This window comes from Choloepus didactylus, chromosome 2 (genome assembly GCF_015220235.1).
Source record: "Choloepus didactylus isolate mChoDid1 chromosome 2, mChoDid1.pri, whole genome shotgun sequence".
NCBI lineage: Eukaryota > Metazoa > Chordata > Mammalia > Pilosa > Megalonychidae > Choloepus > Choloepus didactylus.
The window spans coordinates 16,632,693-16,634,889 of NC_051308.1; the positions used below are offsets into that span (position 1 = coordinate 16,632,693).

Below are 2,197 nucleotides of genomic sequence, written 5' to 3' on the forward strand. Positions count from 1 at the left end.
GGCCATCGGCTAGTATAATTACGGCGGATTAGGGGACATTTGTCATTCTGTGGATGCCAGAATCTAACAGTCTCCTGTGCTTTGGGAACAGTGGAATGAATCCAGCCTATCTTAGGTAGAAGCCAGAACTTGCTTTCCCAGCCTCCCTGGGACCTGTGATGCAATCATGTGACTTACACTCTGCAAATCAGACACCCACTTAAAAGAGAAAGCAGATGGCAGGAAGCTGTCATTTTTCAGCAAGGGTGGTAGGGTGTAGCAGAGGCATCCAAGATTTCACAGGCCCTGGTGGCAGATTCCTGGTATATCCCCAGTGCAAGGTTTGGTCTGTGTCCAGGGAAGGTGACACAGGGTCTCTACTGGAGCAATCTGGCTGTGAGATGTGAGTGTGTAATCTTCCTGGCTGCAAAAGCTACCAAGACTCAATCTCTGGCCCTCTTGCGAGATTCTCTGAGTTCCCTAATATCCACTAATAAGTTCCTTTTCTGCTTAATCCAGCTAAAGTTACCCAAGCCAGGGCTTCATGTTTACAATCCTGATTAATACAAGAGGATATTGAAGGAATTTGATGAAAGTGATCATGCTCACTATTTAACATGATGGTAAATATTTGAAGGACCCAATTTTGTCTGCTTGACTCCCCCTGCAATACTTAGAATATAACAGGCATTTCAAATGGTCAAGAGTAATATGGTATACTCTGGTTTCTCTTCAGATCGTATAAATCTTTGGCCTTTTACTAAAGATTTCAGTGGAGAGAAACAATTCTGAGTTTATACCCAATTTTTTGAGGCCTTGTTTTCACAGGGCTAATAAAAAAGTATAATTAAAAAAAAAAAAAAAAGAGTAATACGGTGATTGAGAATCTTCTGAAAGTTATAAAAGACCCTCTAGTTTTAAAAGTCAGATTTAGCACAATTCATTCAGTTTCTCAGCAGCCTCCAGAGGCCTCAGCCTAGCTCGGTATCCTTTAAGGTAATCTTTCTTCATTGAAGTCCACTTTCTCCATCTGTAAAGTGGGGCCCATTGGGAAAATCTAACAAGAACCTATCTATGAAACATGTGGGCTTTGCAAAGGGCACTGTTCCAAACTAACCTTTGGTTCAGGAAACCAGAGAGGCATAGTCACTCCAAGAGAAACTGAATTGGGCTCTGAGGTTTGATCTGTGAGTTAAAGAAAGAATGTAGCTTTTAAGGGATGTTTAAATTGGATCCTTTATTTGCCTAAACAACTTGTGCATTTTTTAGTTTCATTTCCTGTTTTGTTTATCTCCAGAAGAAAAGAAAATAAGATTAAAAAGAAAAAAAAAAAAAAAGCGTTTCTCACCTAAGCAGAGTTGAGGTGAGAAATGCTCATATTAAAAATCATATTTGCTGGCCTGGCCCCATGGTGACCCCCGTTCTGGAAGTGATATTCACCGCCTCCAGGAAAGCTGAGGATGGGGTAGGGATGGGGGAGACATGCACAGCAGACGGGCAGGGCTGCTGTATATGAGCAATCGGTTTTACTACCTCAAAGTCTTGTCTCCTCATTGCTGGCTAATGGGCTCCTCCCACTCTTGACCTTCCCAGAGGCCTCTGCGGGGGTGGGGTGGCTCGTTATGATTACCCCGTTTCCTGGAGAGAGAAGGAAAGGCAGGCAAAACAATCGGATATCTCCTTTTTATCTGACACTCCTTTGCTCTGCTTGGAGAGACAGGTGCACGAATGTGTGTCAGGTAGCTGACTGCGGTGTTGACAAACATAAGACACTGGTTTTGGAGGCTGCAGAGTAAGAGCCTTAGAAGCTTTTGCCAACATGAATTGGACCACGTAAGATCGTGGGAGTTGATGGCAAGGGTGATGGGGCTTCCCAGGAAAGCCAGAGGACACAACAGTCAATTTGAGGAAGGAATAATGGCAAGGGGATTGCATGGTAGAAGTTCAGGTGTCAAAATAAACAGAAGCCAAGATTAAAAAGTGCATTAGAGCTTCTCAATCTAGAACCTTGGCCTTGTCTTAGGTTTATCTTAAAATTCTTAACACAAAGCAACATTGCTGCTTTTTAAACTCTTTGAAACAATTATGGCCATTTCATATAATAACACGTATCTGCTAACAGACTTTACTCAAGAGTTAAACAGTGAAGGGGGGAAGGGAACCAGTATCTATAACATACTCCTTTTAATGTCACAATCTTATCTGTCTGTGAAATTCT

General features: G+C 42.3%; 1 non-coding gene across 1 annotated transcript; it reads left to right on the plus strand.

Moving 5' to 3' along the window:
- Positions 1–695: 695 nt before the first annotated feature.
- On the plus strand, positions 696–811 carry LOC119528409. Its single transcript, XR_005215708.1, has one exon. It is a non-coding gene; the product is annotated as a U5 spliceosomal RNA (small nuclear RNA).
- The last annotated feature ends 1,386 nt before the right edge of the window (positions 812–2,197 follow it).